Below are 19,608 nucleotides of genomic sequence, written 5' to 3'. Positions count from 1 at the left end.
CAGTGAGGCCATCTAAAAATACTAAACAGAGGTCAGGCAGGTAATGTAGTAACAAGTTTTCTGTTGTGACCACTCGTGTAGGAATTTAGAGGACTGATATGTTAATGAGTGGTATCAATGTGTGTATGTTAACAAGTGTTATGTAGGATGGGTTACACATGGAAATATACATGGGACTGTCTGTAAAGTCATGGATAGGTAGGTATTACGGAGGTGTGTGTGTGTGTGTGTGTGTGTGTGTGTGTGTGTGTGTGTGTGTGTGTGTGTGTGTGTGTGTGTGTGTGTGTGTGTGTGTATGTGTGTGCTGTTAGGCAATGCTGTACAGGTTATAAAGTGCATTTATTGTTTTCCCTCACAGGTGGCAAGGTGGGTCAGGGTCCCTCCTGCATGTAGTCTGATGTTGGTGCCCATACAGACACTAAAGATGATGAAAGAACTGTTGAGGCACAGGTGGGGTTGTCAGGGGCTGACAGTGTGCCATCATTTGACTTCCCCCTTTTAGCCACCCCAACCCCACACACAGTTACAGTGCCTATACATACCTCATCACCAGTGGCCATAGTGGAGGGACAGCTGGTGTTTGGTGGCAGTGCACAGGAAAGAGTGGTAACCATGCCTACTCTCTCTGGTTGCACCAGGCATAGCCGGATGTCCAGTAGGGCACCACATAGGCAGATGTCCCAGGGTCTCATGGTAGGGCTGCTGAACATCATGCCCCTGGCAGAGGCAACATAGCTGGTACCCCCAGGCGCATGTTTCAGGCTGTCATGGCAGCGCAGGCACGTATGCAACATTAAACCAGACAGGGCCTGAGGCTGCAGAGGGCTGCTCTCATATCTGTAAGCAACAACATCTGTGAACAGTCTGGTGCCATCCGTGTTTATACCAAGCTCATGGATAGATGGCATGATGAGATGATGGCCCTCATCAACCGTGGTGTGTCCATACTTGAACGTTTGGTGGGGGTGCGGCAATGGCCACGTGGATGTAGGCCAGCAACACCAACAGCTGGCAGTCAATGTGGATGTGCTAGGACACCAAGGGGCTTCTGTAGTGGCAGTACCAGCCCTGACAGTGTGTGTGTGGGGGGTGCTGTCTACACCACACCACAGCAGGCCACGTGCACTTGTTCCTAGACAGTTGCAGGAAGGGCCTGGTACCAGCAGACATTTGTAATCAGCAGGTGAGAGTAGCACATTGAGGCTTGGACCTGGACGTGTCCATGGAACCCCTGCAGGCACAGTCCATGTGTCTATGGCCAGAAGCAATGAAGTGCACACCCTATCAGATATGGTCTGCAGCTGTCCATAAACACCTGTGTAGGGCAGCCACATGACAGGACTGTGTTCATGCATACCCACACACTATACAAACACACCTAGGGCAACCCCATTCCTACACACACCACAGCACTATGTCCATCTCACTGCAGTACACCCCTCACCCATACACAGGTTGTCAAATGTATGGCCCACCCTCGGCCTCTGGCAACCAACATCACACCTTGTGCATATGCTGATACCTGTGCCACATCCCTGCCATCCATACCAGCAATGCAGGGACAGGCTAATATGGTTCTGATGCACACAGTGACTGTACTACAGTGTACCACAGTATTGCAGTGTAACATGTTGTAAGGAGCGAAGTGTAATGCATATATGTCAGGTAGTGCAGCCATCCAGCAATGTTGCATTATAGCTGTTAGTAACACTAGTTGATTGCGGTCCCTATAATGTTATCCATTCGCATTGTAGGTGTACATGTGTCAGCACGGGGATGGTCTGCAGTCATATTTCACAATGGGTATGGCACTTTGTTGATACCATGGCTGTCACATATCTGGGGAATAGTTGAACACATGTCACAGGTTATTAAAACAGTTATTGCCTGTGCCACATGGCCAGGTGACCTGCTGGGGCATGTATACCCTGTAACCTGATGTAGACTCATCCACATACATGCACACTGTTACTTGGCAACACTGGGACAAGACCCCTACCTAGCTATGTATTGATACTGAAGTGTATGGCTTACATTGCACACACCACACAGCATTTAGGGTGAGGTGTGTCCAATGTTACATGTTACATCCAGAACATCCCCAGACATGTGCAGTATGCTAATGGGGGATGTAATGGGTGTATATGGACAATATGTAGTCTGACACACCTTCATATACACATTAACAGGGACATACCAGGCAGACACACATATGAGAGACCAGGACCTATCGCTGCTAACTACCTTGACCATGTATCCAATGTGTTACAGGTAGGCTGCACACAGCACATGCATAACTGGCCTGCATTGTGGTATCAGTTACCTGTATGGTTGATGGTGACAGTGGTAATCATAATGTGGTACATGGTACATATACCGGGTGTACCTTGGTATAATGACAGTGTACACAGCACCCACATCCCCCAGTGAATAGTCTACTCCCTGAAACCCACGATGACACAATGCCATACTGACCATCACAAATTGGCTGTGACTGAGATACAACCCATAGTATACTTCAACAGTGGTACAACAGGGATATGCATCTAATGCACATGCCACACTCATAGTAGGCTGTTGCATAGTCATGCCTCACCTATGGGCAGCAACAACACTATCTGTACTACTGTGTGGCATTGGGTATTGTAATAGGAGTATGTGGCCTCAGAATGCTGTACCCTATAGATATATGGACATGCACACATACACACACATGCCAAAACACATTGGGTATCCCATGCCTATCAACCCATTTGTACAACACTGTTGTTCTGGTACTGAAAGCCTCATGTAGCCGGTATGGAGAGGAGCTTAACAGGGTACATGTAATGTCCCATACATCAGCAGCCAGAACTGACTATGGCAATGGGTGTTGTGTTGGTTGTAAAGGCCCTCATGGAATTTCCAAGTACAGGTGTGCTAACATGCAGACACTGCTATACTCAGTCATGCACATGTACACATGTCAGTACAGGGGTGCAACGCTGCCGGTGGTTATAACTGTGTATCTAGCTATTGTCCAAGAAGAGATGGGATGTATAGGGGTTGTGTGTACAGTGGTATCCTGCCACCTGCCAGGTGACAACAGGCAATCAATCAACAGACACTATGGTGGTGATGTTCAGGGTGAAAATGACATGCATCAGCCAATTCGGCAGGAGCCTCCTGCACATGACCACTGAGTTGATCAAGTTGGCATATATGCAACATGCATTACAACACATGGTTAGGGTCTGTGATGGAGACCTGTACCCAAGCATGTTCTGTTGACTGTGGTAGTGTAGTGGAGGTACCTGTGGCATGTGGTGCGTACAGGGTGAAATCTCCTATGTGTGCCTGTTCTTACACAGCTGGGCAGACATGTCAGTGTCAATCAAGCTTAGGTTGCATGTACATATCCCAGCTGGATACCTGCCATCTGCATATCTGTACAGTGACTGACAGTCATCAGTTTGGCAAGTAGCTATGCAGTAGGACGAGTGTGTTGACAGACATTTTACAACAATATGTATGCCATAACTACATGTCATAAGCCCTCGCTAACATGGGTTGTACAGACGGTAGATTACAGTTACATTCAGCATGTCAGATCATTACCTAGTAAGGGATATATACTGTGACACATCTCACAAACCAGGGATACAACATGGAGGGCTCAGAGTCCAGCTATGACTGCAGGTGTGCCTATTGTCAGTAGCACATTTAGCACTCTGCTTTTGCCTGGGTAAGCACTATCAACAGTAGTACTGTTATGATACACTACATGCCAGTGTGACAGCATGTACCGTGGGCTACTACCCCTGTATGACATTCACATGGATAACAATGATGTACAGGCCTCATATACATCTGTGTCCCACACAACACACTCACACCCCTTGCTACTGTAATGACAGCACATAGGCGCATGTATTGTACATGGCATTGCATACACTTATTACAGATGTCATTACCTTGCTATGTTATCAGCCTGGGTGGTGTGAACTGGTTACCAGGGCTAAGCCATGCTTAGCAGGTATCAATATTGCTGCAATATAACAGCTGAACTGATTTGCGCACTGGTAAGTGAAGCCTACACTGTGTAAGTGCCTGTACATTTACTCATAGCGTAGCACCTCTTAGCTTCATGCAAACCTGCGCAGGCACACTTAAAGCTGTTCAAAACTGCCTTAACCACTCTGTATCCGACAGCCGTTGTTCTGCCCAGCAACAAAATGAACAGCCTTTGCAGGTCTTGAACCCAGAACCCTGTAAACTAAAGTCAAAACACTTAACCACTACACCATGACCACTATGGAGACAGCTGTTGCTTTACCAATATAGCTGTCAATACACATATTGAATAGTATTGAACAATTGCCTTTACTTCCACAGTTGTGTATTACTTGTTATTAATATGACTGTTGCATCACATATGTTGTTTTATCATAATGTACACATAGCAGATACATACCGTGAGATATATATGGGAGGGTATACACAACCGTGAGGTTTACACATGACAGGAATATGAATATATACATATCATAGGTCAATATATGTCTACATGTACATACACATGTGTACTCATACAAATGTCTGTATACACATCTGTATAGTGCAACATATATAAATGGCCATGTGTACATCTCTTTGTATGTATATATATATACATATATATATATATATATATATATATATATATAGATAGATAGATATATGTATATATAGCTATATATGTATGCACATCCTATGTGTACAGATATGCCTATTTATGGGGGTATATATATATATATATATATATATATATATATATATATATATATATATATATATATATATATATATAAAACTATATGTGCATACATATCTATTCTGATATACCTATTACTGTCAATATACATGTAGATATCCATACATATATGCATATATGTGCATATGTATCTCTATCTGTATATGTGTAGACATGTATGTATATATCTGAGTGCTTATATATATATATATATATATATATATATATATATATATATATATATATTTATATATAAATATATATATATCTGTACATATACATTTCCATCTATGTATGTCGATATGTATATGTGTATATAGATATATGGATAATTATGTATACATATATGTTCACCATATGTCCTGAACATGGAGTGGAGCCCTACCTCAGCCCCAATAGTCCCAACCTCTTAGCGCAAGGAGATGTCAGGTATGTATTTCAGGTATATTTGTAGACTATTGCTACTGTAATAGGGATTGTCTTCACAGACATGGTGTGTGTGGGAAGTCACATCTGCTTTTAACATGTGCGCCACTGGCTACTGACAGACATCCTAAGGACATCATAGTACAGTACCACTGCTAGCGCAGTAATGCTCCTGTGGACTACAGCAGAGATACGGCCAATATATGTGGACAGTCTGACACACTCTGGTCAGTCCAGAGATATACACAGAGCCCCTTAGTGCAAGACATGTGGACCAAGCCTGACAATGTAGATGTTAACAGCCATGTAGATGGGTATTTCACGTAAATACTGGTATACATTTGCCCCCATAGGTTATGCATTCACACACCCCTGTCTATCCTGACACATAATAACTGCTGGTACAGAGGTGCCATGGCCACATACTACCCACTAGTTAGTGCCATACATCTGTACAGCATCCCACTGCTTTGTCTGACATACATGACTGTTATGGTGGCCCAGCAGCAGTACATCTGGCAAGTATATGGACATGACATCTCACTGGGTAAGTACACTAAGCTGCTAGGCATGTAAAAAAGCACTGTGCAGGCTACAGGCAGACTGCTTCAACACTGACCTTCATTTCCTATGGGGGAATATACATGTACCTGCATATGTAGCAGGCTCTACAGGCATATCATAGCACAGAGTAACAGACACCTGTGTGAAAGTGCATAACCACAACCAATGTGAACACAGCCACAGCCACATATGGCAAGCTAGTGTAATATTACAGTATATCCTCATATGTGCTACTCACACACTAACCCTACATATACTGGGCCACTACACAGTGTGGTCCAATGCCTGTCTGTGTTATGGGGTATGTGTGTGTTTGACCCTACAAACATGTAAGCCAATAGGGTAGCATACAGTGGAGCAGCATGTAACATCAGATAGAACAGGACCAAGAACAATGACATCTACTACAGTCTGTACACAGGCCAAGGTACATAGTCACAATGCACACACTGTTGAAAATCACCATAAGTACAAATACCTCAGTACTGTACACACAAGCATAGAATGCCCAGGTTATGTCCTCAAATATAACCTCTACTACACATAACATGGGTAGCAGTCTGATATCTCACTGGCTTGTTATCAGATATGATGCCAATAAATATTGTGTACAGAACATATGCACCTCTTACTGCATGACATATGTACAAAGGTTGACAGAGTTGTGGCTGGAGGCACAAATACAGGGCCAGCATTGACATGTTGCTGTGATAACCTCACACATTTACTGTTGTAACAGGGTCTGTTGCAACATATGTCCTATGAGGGATATGAAGTCAGTAACTCTCACAGCTGTCACCATCTGCTGACTGCAATCATCATACTACCTTCTGCAGTTTACAGATAGGTGCTCTGTGGGTAACACAAGAAACAAAAGGCACCACACACTACCCAGTCTGCAGATGACCCTACAGATGGGGGTTTCCTCATAAACATAGCATGGACATGATAGGTATTAAAATATGTAGGGCAGCCATATCCAAACACACCCTGTTAAACCAACATTACTCCAAATGCAGGATAGCAGCACTTACAGTCTGTAGTCAAGTCAGGCACACCCCCCTCCTGTGTGTTGGCCTGTTTCCAAAGTGTATGTTGTTAAAGGTAAGTCCCCAATCCAACTGGGATGCTGTTTGCCAAACAGCAGATCTATTTCCTGCTCACAGTGAAGGAAAAAGCCCAACACCAATATGATGTTCCTAGATATTGGAGTGTGTTTCCATGCAATTGGCTATGGGAATGTTACCACATCTGTTCCGCATGTAATCAGCTAGAGAAGGGCTGCAATTCATGCAGGCCATCAGCTGATCATGAGCATCACTTACAATACATATGCTGCTGCCTAAGCAAAGCAGGTGCAAGTCTCCACTTCCACCAGAGAGGGAGTGAGAGAGGCAGACAGAGGCTAAGATATTTCAGGGAGGGGTGAGAGAGTAAAACTTAAGCATGCTTGTGTCACACACCTACCAGTACAGGGCATCAAACCCCTAACTGACTACATATTGCTATCACATGTCTATGCAGCTATTGGATGCACCACATAGGTTACATGTTGAGGAACCCTCCAAACATATATGTGATGGTGAGTGACATGTGCAACAGTGTTATGGTAGCTATTTGGTAGGTGTAGTACATGTGCCTGACCGCATGAACAGGTGTCAGCATCAACACAGCCACAGTCTCTCGGGGACCCACACACATTGACACACTTGGCAGGGTCAGGAATACAACTCATCACTAGTTAGATTACCACAGCATAGTACTGTGCAGGTATCACATGCACCACAGGGGTTATATGGGGGTTATATGGGCAAAGGGTATGCGGAGGTGTCTGACATCAGACAGCATGCTTCAGTATGCCAAAGGGGGTTGTAGTGAGTGTGAATATGGTCATAGGCATCTTACACCATACACACAGACACAGGGTGCCAGTACTTGCATGCATGGATGCATTGCTTCACGGGTGTGTAGTGGTCGACTGTGCCAGATGGCCATATAAGGCTAGGTGATGGGTATACCATGGCAGCAGGCCACATGAAAATGGTTTGCAGTTTGGCTCTGGGGTGTAGTGTCTGGATTTGCCCACACAGGTGGGTATTGTATTCACCATCCAGTATCCTGGGTAACTATTGTGTGTGGCCATTGCTGTGCATTGCTTGCCATGTATGTGTTCCTTAGTCCATGACATGGATGGTGTCTAGGATGTGCACATGTCCCACATACACGTACAGTGACATATGGAACTGTACCTGGAGTGTCTGGCCCATGTTGTGTACAAGGATTGTTATCATCAGATGTGCCAGTCCTGGCCTCATGTGGCGGGAACTGTTAATGGACAGTAGGTTGACCCTGCACCTACATTGATAGCATGATACAGGTATTTCCTGGTGTCAGTGGCATCTGTCCATACAGACCATGTGTTTCAGACATGGTATGTCCTTTGTGGGTCACATTTTGGCCCCACAGGTGTTGCAGGTGTCCAGTGGGGAACATAGGGAAGGTGTACTATGGGGGTTATATGGGCAAAGGGTACGCAGAGGTGTATAACATCAGACAGCATGCTTCAGTATGCTATAGGGGGTTGTAGTGAGTGTGAATATGGTCATAGGCATCTTACACCATACATACAGACACAGGGTGCCAGTACTTACATGCATGGATGCATTACTTCGCGGGTGTGTAGTGGTCGACTGTGATGACCATATAAGGCTAGGTGATGGGTATACCATGGCAGCAGGCCACATAAAAATGGTTTGCAGTTTGACTCTGGGGTGTAATGTCTGGATTTGCCCACACAGGTGGGTATTGTATTCACCATCCAGTATCCTGGGTAACTATTGTGTGTGGCCATTGCTGTGCATTGCTTGCCATGTATGTGTTCCTTAGTCCATGGCATGGATGGTGTCTGGGATGTGCACATGTCCCACATGCATGTACAGTGACATGTGGAACTGTACCTGGGGTGTCTGGCCCATGTTGTGTACAAAGATTTTTATCATCAAATGTGCCAATCCTGGCCTCATGTGGTGGAAACTGTTAATGGACAGCAGGTTGACCCTGCACCTACATTGATAGCATGATACAGGTATTTCCTGGTGTCAGTGGCATCTGTCCATACATGCCATGTGTTTCAGGCATGGTATGTCCTTTGTGGGTCACATTTTTGGCCCCACAGGTGTTGCAGGTGTCCAGTGGGGAACATAGGCAAGGTGCACTGTCTGCATGTATGTGCCTATTGGACTGATGGACAGGGTGCAATGCTCTCTGTAGCCCATCGAAATCACAACATGGTTACTATCAGTGGGCAATATTCAGGGAACTACCAACATAGTGGTTGTTGCCTAGGCAAGTGTGTGTGTGTGTGTGTGTGTGTGTGTGTGTGTGTGTGTGTGTGTGTGTGTGTGAGAGACATGGGTTGAGAGTGTTTTGTGGGTAATACAAGGGTTGCTAGCTTTGTTTGCCTGGCCTTAATGTCACATGTAGGGTTATGGATTTGCACCCAGCCTCTCGGCTATTTCACATCTGTTATCCCTGTATGGTGGACATTGTGACATATACTAGGGCCACCATATAAGAAATTTGCAAAACCCACTGCACAATAAGTCAAGTTGTTACACACTCACAGCCACCTCCACACAGGATATGAGTGACAAACACAGACACACACACACACCTGCCATGTCTGGGATTAGAACTCCTACTTAACTAGTGTATTACACTACAGCACTAACCAGTTATAGGACATGCCACGGATATTACTGGAGAACTCCGTCCCCAAAGTTGTATTTAACAGTGAATGACATCAGCAGGATTGCCAAATTAGACCATTTGAATTGTAGTGAGTGTGACTAGCTTAAAAAGCATTGCTCCCTACACAGACATAGAAGCACACACACAAACATCCACACGTGCCATGTGCCCCTACCAAAGTTCTACATCACACTACAGCATTATGCTGTTATAGGATGCACCACAAGGATTACTGGAGTGCTCCTTCCCCAAAGGTGTATTTTACAGTGAATGACATCAGCAGGCTTGCCAAAGTAGTACATTTGATTTGTAGTATGTGTGAGTAGCCTAAAAAGCATCGCTCTCTATACAGACAGATACACTTTCCATGTCTGGGTTTAGAACTCCTACCTATTTAGTTCATCACAGTATGGCAGTACGCAGTTATGGGACATGCCACAGAGATTACTGGGCTACACCTTTCCCAAAGGTGTATTTCACAGTGAATGACATCAGCAGCCTTGCCAAAGTAGGGCATTTGAATTGTAGTGAGTTTGACTAGCCTAAAAAGCATCCTACTCTTTACAGAGACACACACACACACACACACACACACACACACACACACACACACACACACACACACACACACACACACACACACACACACACACACACTTGCCATGTCTGGGATTAGAACTCCTACCTAACTAGCTTTTTACACTACAGCAGTACACAGTTATTGGATGCATCAAAGAGATTACTGGGCTCCATCTTTCCCAAAGGTGTATTTCAAAGTGGATAACCTCAGTAGGCTTGTTATGGTAGAGCTATGGGGAGGGCAGTGTGTGTGCATGGGCTGTAATCCATTCATCTAGAGGTTGACACTCCACATGCGGGCACACACAGGGTTATATTCCACAGGTGTGTGTATACAGCTACTAGAGGACTACTTCCTTGTACAGTCATGTTGCACAGCTAGCACTTGCACCATATAGTCTGTTATGCTGATGGATAACAGTGGCTAATGTCTACAGTGAGTGACATTTACACCTCGTGGTTTTAACCATTTGGCTGTGTGCTGGGTGGGACAGGCCTCATAATGGATGGCTCCTTGTCACAGTCACTCTCTTCCACACATCTATGTATGTCTACTTTTGGGTTAATATAGTGTGTTGTTCTTGGATATATGTCTGTATTCCTATCCACTGTGTGTGCAAAGCATGGCTGGTGAATACTGAGGAGTATATGCACTAACATCTGCAACTGGCAGATATGTATGGTCCACTGTAGTTTGCAGACATCGGTTTCATTTGTTTAAGTGTGTGAACATGCCCAGTATAACCTTTCAGTATGTTGTTGTCTGGCATTGCCTTCATTTCTCTATATGTTTGAGCATGCCCTGTATGCCCTTCTGTAGTGAATATGTGGATCAATTCCAGATAGATTGTACTCCACTGCAGACCTTTGTGTTGTACACCTACAGGTAGCAAACTGTTTCTGCAGGGTATCCGTCGATCATTTGGCAATATGGGGACAAACTGTGCAGGGGATAGTGTGTACTGTAGGTGATTGTGTCTGTGCTGCTTCAGCTACATGGTACCGCTGTTAGCAGGGATATTCAGACATGTGTACTGTTATACATTGTGATGTTTTCTGTCCTCATGTACTGTCAGGTGGACATTCCTGCTCACAGTGATGTCTTGGGGGACAAGGGTGACTGCAGTTGTGTCCAGTATTGTGGACAGATGCCTACATATTCATGGTGAGTTATACCATTCTGGAGAGGGAGCTGCAGACACTTGCTGCTTGGTCTGTGTATCCGGTTTGGCACCTTGGTACAGTGCTGGCAGAGGATCCCATACTTGTACATCCATCGACATGACAGTATGGCCTTATCATGTTGTGGCAATACCTCACAGCTGTATAGATTTGCACAGGTTACCCAAAGGCAGTGGCCATGAGTCAGGACATAACCCCTATTGTTCTGTACGGGCAGGTATGTAGCCACCAATTTATGTGTTTGCAGCCAGGGATAGTGTATGCACACAGCTTTGTGTCGGACCTTGTACATTCCATGCCGCTCATGCTCCAACCCCCCCCCTCTGCTATTCCATCCTCTTCCATACATTATGCTTACAGTCTCTGATACTTTTCCTAAGGTTATCACCCCATCACAGCTGTGTCTTGGTGTTGGTCCACAGTTCATGCAGTGGGACATGGTGGACAACTTACTGTGGTTTGTCCACATGACTTATGTTGAGTGTGTTATGTTGTTATTTGGGTGTCCATGACATAACATGCATTGGCAGTAGATGTGAGACAAGTCTTTGGCAGAGGCCGGTGGGCCATTATGTGTAGATGCAGGCCAGATGTGGCAAGCCATTGCATTCTGTCAGTCCTACAGTCTCATACCACCATACAGTATATTCCCCTGGGGTGACAGGGTAGGTGTGATAGGTGTTCATGCCAATACCTTCTACCAGTCTTGATCAGGTGGTGTGGATGCTGGCAGGGTGTTACCTATGGCTAAGGACACACCTGTATGGGACACCTGCACTGCATGCTGCATTCTTTCACTATTGCCATATACAGGTGGGGTCATATTGTACCCATTCCCACAGCAGGGATACAACCAGAGAGATACTTGTGGGTGGTGTTTGCGTGAGCTGGATGCATGTGTGCTATGGACACTACTTGCATCTGACACACAGATATGCATGATTCCATTTATGCTGGCATGTGCAGATACATCAGCTGTTTCCCAATACATCTGTCCTACCTCCTTTGTGATCTGCAAGTGTGAGGGCAGACAACACCAGTATCCTCTACTACAGGACCAGATAATGTGATGCATACCTGTATGTACAATTCAAAGGGTGTCTCCATTTCACAGTGACACAATATATACTGTATGTCTGGGGTACTTTCACCTGTGTACTGCTTGTATATCTAGCCCAACAGCCATGCCATGTCAGTCTTTCAGATGGTGACACATATTACCACCATATATTTACAATGGCTTACTGCTAGCATGTGTTATACTGGTGGGTATTTTCGTTGGCAATGCAGTTGTGAGGACTTGTCCCTGTTATCAGCAATAGTGGTCAATGGTCACCAGGTCTTACCTCAACATGCATATATACTGACCACTCTCACACAATATGAAACACACACCAACCTAACACACACATACCTGCATATTGTGCAAATGCTACAACCTATACTGCTACCTTGGCCACCTCTGTGCATCTGTGCTCCACTGGTATTATACCTACACATACATGTTACTACATTTCTACATAGGGTTGTGGGGGGCACACCTGACTATTAGGACGTGTGTACATTGGATTGGGGGGCACACCAGACCATTACTACATTTCTAAATAGGTTTGGGGGGCACACCTGATTGTTACTACATTTCTAAGTACGGTTGGGGGGAGCACACCTGACTGTTTCTACATTCCTACACAGGATTGGGGGAGGAGGGCACACCTGACTGTTACTACATTTCTATGCAGGATTGGGGAAGGGGCACACCTGACTGTTTCTACATGTCCACATAGGAGTAGGGAGGCACACCTGACTGTTACTACATTTCTACATAGGGTTGTGGGCGGGACACCTGACTGTTTTCACATTTCCACAGAGGATTGTGGGGGCACACCTGACTATTTCTACATGTCTTTATAGGACTGGGAGGGCACACCTGACTGTTTCTACATTTCTACATAGGACTGGGGAGGGCACACCTGACTGTTACTACATCTCTACACAGGATTGGGGGCACACCTGACTGTTTCTACATATCTGCACAGAATTGGGGGGCACACCTGACTGCTACTACATTTCTACACAGTAATAGGGGGCACAGCTGACTGTTTCTACATTTCTACACAGGATTGGGAGGGAACACCTGACTGTTACTACATTTCTGCACAGGACTGGGGAGGCACACCTGACTGTTTCTACTTTTCTACACAGGTTGGTGGGGGCACACCTGACACTTGTACACATTTGTTTTGACTGTACTGGTATGTCAGGTACTCCATTTCATTCTGTATTCTAACCTATCATGCTGACTAGAGGCATATCAGTGTACTGCAGGCCTTAGCTTTGATTGACCTACATATTATTTTCTGACTTCCTACCCTTCAGAACTAACATCACACTGCCTGATCTGCTGTAGTCTGTCTGTGTAGGCCTGGGGGGGGATATCCATAGGCATAATTCAGAGGCCATAGCACAGTCTTTGATTGTGATTGTCTATACATGTCCTGCTGGCTTTGACAGTTGTTGGGTATGTGAACCTCCCTGACTGAAATGTGTGAGCCATAGGGACACACGTGGCCCAGCACATTTCCTGCAGTGGGTTTTGTCACCCTGTGTAGTACTGGCTACTATAGTGACACCAGTATTTGTTACAGATCTCATGGTGCCACTATAGGTGTCTACTATCTGCTGGCATACCATTCAGCCACCCGATTCCCTTGCATGCTCACATCCATACCATAGATACAAGTAACAACGCATTCTATAGAATCTAATAGGTTTACAGTCAGCAAGTATGAATTTAAACTTAAGCATAGACTTACTTGTAACTCTAGGATGCTGGTATATTTAGCACAATGCCAGAACTGCCCAGCCCACTATGTAGGGAAAACCAAACGTAGGTTCAGAGAACGTATTTACGAGCATCAGTACGCCATTAGGAAGTTAAAGGTTACCAACGCACTTGCTAAACATATTCTTGATCACCCCACTCACCAGTTTAAATGTATTGGGATTGACCAGGTGCTTTGTGACACTAGGGGGGGTCCAACTGCATTAAAATTGTTAGAACTTGAACTTCAGTGGCAGATTAGGTTGGAATCATACCATTTCCCTGGTTTAAACGAAGCATGTTCCATTTCCTGTTTATTAAGCATTTTTAGTCTCAAAAGATAGACTTATGTGGTTGTACACCACTCATGTAGGTTTTATAATTTTTCTTGCAGAATTTATCATGTTCTGTTATTATATTATATTTTATTTTGTGTTTGGGTTACCAATAACAATGATGTTATTATATTTGGACTATTTATTTAGTTGTTTAATTTGTTTCTACTGACAGATTTGCTTCTTCACAAAATTTTCAGTCTTATGTTTATTATATTACAGTTTGACAAGTATACCCTACAGTTGTGTGCTTATTTATGTAAGAATTAAATTGTTTGAGTATATTTTATTACCTTTTGAGTCTTTTAACCATTGCATAGGTTACTTATTAATGAAGCATTTAATAATGCTGCATAGTTTTAATTATGTAAAGGTTTGTATTTTCAGCTTTATACACTAGGTTACACAAACCTGTATTTTTAAATGTTAATTGATCATTATTGTGGTGCTTAATTGTGCTTAATTACTGGTAATTATTGTATATAAACCCAGAACTTTGATGTAGTGTAATTTATTCTGAAGAAGTTTGCTCATTTGAGCAAACGAAAAGCGCTTCAATTAAATGTTGTTTTTGGATTTTGCCCTTTGTCTACCTGGTGGTTCTGGTTCAGTTACTAACTGAAGATTTTCCTACACTTGGAAGGATCGTTGGGTACTCTGCCTCCTGGTTCATATTTGTATTTTTATTAGTTGTCAGTTTCCTTGGTTTACTGAGAACAACGCATTCTACTCCATTCGGCAATTGGTAGGTTGAGTGACATACCTTGTGGGTGCCGCAGTATTGAGGGTGGTGCTGCAGGGCTGCCTATGTCAGATGCACATAGAACACTCCCTATACATGGTTGAGCATAGGTAGTGTCATGTTTGGCATCCCTTTTACTGTATGTGTGAGGCAGAGAGAGGTGTCATTCTCTGGGTCCCTCCTGTGTCAGTGTATGTGCTATACATTGCCTCTTTGCCAAGGCCAGGGCATACTGGCATGCTTCCTTCTGCCTACTGGGACAGGTTCAGGTTGTTCCTGCTCTGAGTCACTCTGTGTCTGTGCATGCCTTGGCAATGGTGAGGGGCTGTGTGGCCCTCCCCCATACTATTCCTGCTGCAGCTGTTTCCGCAGGATCATATTGTGTAGCATGGCACATACAATGACAATTTGGGTACATGTAGCTGGTGAGAACTGCAAGGCCCCACCAGATACATCCAGGCACTGGAGCTGTGACTTGAGCATCCCAAACACATGTTCTATTATAATTCTAGTCTGTCTGTGTGCCTCATTATGAAGTTCTTGTTCGGGTGTGTGTGAATTTCTGATGGGTGTCATCAGCCAAGGCTCCAGTGCATAACCAACATCCCCCACTAGATGACCGTAAGGGATGTCCCCATTGGCAAAATTTCTGGTACAGCTGCATCAGATGCCAGATGTGGGAATCGGGATAGCTTCCAGGGCAGCCAGCACACACATTCATTATTACGCCATGAGCATTGCACACTACCTGGCAGCTGATGGAGGGGAAGCTCTTGCTGTTGATGTAGACCCTACCCCGCTCACTGGGTGGTGCTTTGATGCTCATGTGCATGCAGTCTATAGCACCCACTACCTCAGGGTATTCTGCTATTTGGTGGAACATTTGCATATTGCTGTCCAATGCCTCACGGGTGTTGAGGAAATATACGTGCTCACTGGCATGTGCTGAAATGGCATGCAGTAACTGGTAGAGTAACCTGGATGCTGATGCCTGTGAGATCCCCATCATATCCCCAGTTGGTCTTTGGAAGGTACCTGTAGTTAGTATGCTTAGGCCTACACATACCGTGGTATCCACTAGGATGGGTTCCCCTCCGTTAGTTATGTGTGTCAGGCATGGCTGGCACAGTTCAACAATTTTCTGTAAGAGGTCCTTGTCCACCCTATAGCACTCCACTATCTCCAGCTCATGTAGCCCCTGGTAGGTTACCCTGGGTCTGTACACTCTTTTCTGTCTCCTCGCTGTGGGTTGGTCGACAGCATTAGCATCCTCACCACCCTCATCCTCTTCCACATGTTGTATGATAGCTATTGCACCCCCTATCATTTTGTTGTTTTGTTTGTTAAAACTTCCACACTTGTATACACCAGTGGTGTAGAGTATGGGAAAAACCAGAGTGAAAGGTGTTTGCATAGTTTATAGTAGTGTTCTGGTCTGGGTTGCTGCCTGTGTAATTGGCTGATTTTGATACATTTCACCTGCCAGCTATGTTAGTTCTCCTAGATTACTTTCCTACTGCTGTTTTCCCTTCCCATTGCCTTCCTGTTTAAGTTCAGGGGTGCGCCGTGCAAACACAGTGCTCAAATGTGCGCAGAGCTGCTATTTCCTGGTTTACTTTTTTTTCCCTTTATAGGTTCATAGGTTCATAGGTTCATACTAGGCTATCTGCCCGAGGGCATTTACAAGCCTAGCCCATCGTTTTGTGGCTTATGCCACCCCTTTAGTATGGGGAACTATACCCATTATTTTGCTGTGCCTCTGTCGAGCAGTGACACTGAGGTAATCCCTGGGGTATATCTGCGATCTCCCATCCATTGGTCAAGATTTCTCTTGAACAAGGCCAGCGAGGTGCTCTGCCTCACATATACCGGGATTTTGTTCCACAGCATAGGGAGTCTTTGGGTGATGAATCTATCCCTCCAGCACGTCCTATTAATAGCCGTGTCGAGGTTTAAGTCACCCGCCCTTGTGGCTCTGACAGATCTAGATTTTTTGAGGTGAAGCATATTCATCAAATCTGGGTTTGACATGGCCTTGTATGTTAGGCAAAGATCACCTCTGAGCAAGCGGTAAGCGACTGAATAGAGCTGGAGTTCTTTCAGTCGGGCAGCATAGGACAGATTTTTGAGACCCTTTATCCTTTTGGTGAGGAACTTTTGTGGCCTCTCCAGCTGCTGCAAGTGTCGGGTCAGATACATTCCGAATGGGGCATTGTACTCAATCATTGGTCTGATGAGTGATGAGTATAGGGAGACTATGACCTCCCTTGATCTAGATGAGAATCCCTTCAAGATAAGGTGGGCAATGTAGAAGGTCTTCCTAACTACTTTAGCTACATGGGTGTCAAATGACAGACTACTATCAACCTGGGTCCCCAGGTCCCTGATAACTTCTTCTGTGCTCAGTGGATTGCCACCTATTTGGTAGCTAGGGGTAACCTTGTTTTTCCCGAAGGGTATGACTATGCATTTTTTGGCATTTAACTTTAGGCCATGGCTCTGCACCAGTTATCCATTTCTGTGAGACCCTTCTGAAGGATATCTGTGTCAGATGTGTTTTCTACTATGGCTTCCAGTTTGCAGTCATCTGCAAACTTTGTCAGCCATAACCCTCCTGTGTTTGCTTGTACTTCAGAAAAGTAGATGCCAAACAAGAGTGGGCCCAGGACTGAGCCCTGTGGGACACCACTTGTGACAGGCTTTGAGTCTGACATGGCGCCAGCAACTCTGACCCTGTGGGTTCTGTCACTCAGCCAGTTTACAACCTATCTTGTGATGTATGGGTTAACATTTAAGCTGATGAGTTTTTCAATGATACCCGAGTGGGGTATTGTATCGAAGGCCTTCGCCAGATCGAGGTAGGCTGTATGGACTGCCTTTCCCTCATCAATGGCTTTGGTGACTGTTTTGAAAAAGTCAACCAAGTTTAAAAGGCATGATCTGCCTTTGACAAAGCCAAACTGGGTTGGATCCAAAGTCTGCAAATTCCCTATGTCTTTATTTATGAGGTCCATTATGATCCTCTCCATGGCTTTGCAGATAAGGCTTGTCAAGCTAATGGGCCGGTAATTTCCAGGGTCGGTGGAGGCACCGCCTTTGTGAAGTGGGACCACAGTTGCAGTGCGCCACTCTCTGGGTACGTATCCAGAGGTAAGACTATAATTAAACAGCTGTCCTAGCTGTGGGTTTAATTCCTCGTTGAGTTCGTGGAGCACACAGCCGGGGACACCATCAGGTCCTATGGATGCTGTGTTTTTTGCTTTGGAGAGAGCAGTTCTCACTTGGGCATTGGAGATGTTTGGGGGGCTGCAATCGTTTGGTATAGATATCTCTCCTTTTGGCGGGGAGGGGGGGGGAGAAGTTTTCACTGAACCTGTCAGCCAGTATGTTGGCAATGTCTGTAGGATCAGTAATCTTCACATCATTTTGAACTAGTTCTGAGCATATCTGGGAGTTTCCTCCCAGGTTTCTAACATAGCTAAAGAAGGCCTTATGATTGTCTTTTGAGTCTTTAGCTATTTTTCTCTCAAAATTTGCTTTGGATGATTTTATGAGAGCTCTAAGTTTTTTACTTATAGTGATCAAAGGTGTCTTACCTTTTAAGGATTTTGCTCTATCTTGTAGTAGCTTCCTCCTTTTGTTGTAGAGTTTGTTTATGGCTGGGGTCCACCAGACTGGACGCTTGCCTTTGGTACAAAGAGTCTTTGTTTTGCTTGGGATTGCCTTATCCATGCAGTCCTGCAGGTGCTGGTAGAAGGCATTTGTAAGTGATTCAGCGGCTTGAGTACTGTTTTCCGCCGGCTCGGGGGCCTTAAAGGAGACCACACTAGTCTTTAGAAGTGTGAAGTCGGCTTCGAGAAGTTCTTTACTGTGGTCTTTTTATTTCAGGTGGGGTGGGATGAGGACCTCCAGCGAGATTAGTTTGTGATCTGATCTCACCAGTGAGGGGTATACTTCCGGTGTTGAACATTGTGCTCCCATGTTCATGATGATGAGATCAAGTATGTTTTCTCCTCTTGTGGGGATGGTGACTAGTTGTTCCATGGCATTTGAGTTTATGAATTCCAGGAACTTTTGGGCTAGGGTGTTTGGGCTTGAGTAGTGTTCCCAGTCTATATTAGGGTAATTGAAGTCACCTAGTATGATGGTGTTTGGTGATACATTTATCCCCTCTAGTGTTTTCAGGAAGGCCATGCTACAATTTGCAGAGCAGTCTTGCCTATGGTTAATTGCACCTGGATGGTCTCCGATGCATCGTGCGTTGCCACCAGTCTTGAGGTGTGGGTGTCCTTGATGAATATGGATACCCCCCCTCCTTTCTTGGTATTGTCCGGATTTTGGGGCGGGAACGCATAATATGAGGTATAACCTGATAGCGCTGGGGTGCTCTCAGGAGCCTTGAACCAGGTTTCTGTCACAGCACAGACATCGATGTTCT

This window comes from Protopterus annectens, chromosome 17.part0 (assembly GCF_019279795.1).
Source record: "Protopterus annectens isolate FY-2018-M chromosome 17.part0, PAN1.0, whole genome shotgun sequence".
Lineage (NCBI taxonomy): Eukaryota > Metazoa > Chordata > Ceratodontiformes > Protopteridae > Protopterus > Protopterus annectens.
Note: the sequence above shows the minus strand (reverse complement) of the source record.